The sequence below is a fragment of the Thamnophis sirtalis genome, unplaced genomic scaffold, assembly GCF_051295495.1.
Source record: "Thamnophis sirtalis isolate CommonGarterSnake01/CBP01778 unplaced genomic scaffold, rThaSir2_p1.2 scaffold_3, whole genome shotgun sequence".
Lineage (NCBI taxonomy): Eukaryota > Metazoa > Chordata > Lepidosauria > Squamata > Natricidae > Thamnophis > Thamnophis sirtalis.
In genome coordinates, this window is record NW_028261383.1 from 97,542,342 (window position 1) to 97,542,636 (window position 295).

The following is a 295-nucleotide window of genomic DNA, read 5'->3' on the forward strand; positions in this document are numbered from 1 at the left end:
GTAGGATTTTCATTTTGCTATACACCAGTGTTCACATGGAGACTTTAAGGGGGAAATCCTAAAAGAGCCCAGTTAGAACATGCACACTCTCATTTGGGCCATTGGATGGCAAATGGCAAGGATGGAAGAAGATATGGCACTATTTAATTACAAGTCTCAGTTTATTCAATCACTCAAAAGTCTGCTGTTTTAACCAATTCTCACATCTAAGGCTGTTGACAGACCAAGTAACTGTTTATCTCAAAATTTGCTCTATAGATTGCTTGCTTGATGTGTCCTAAAATATAGTCTTCAT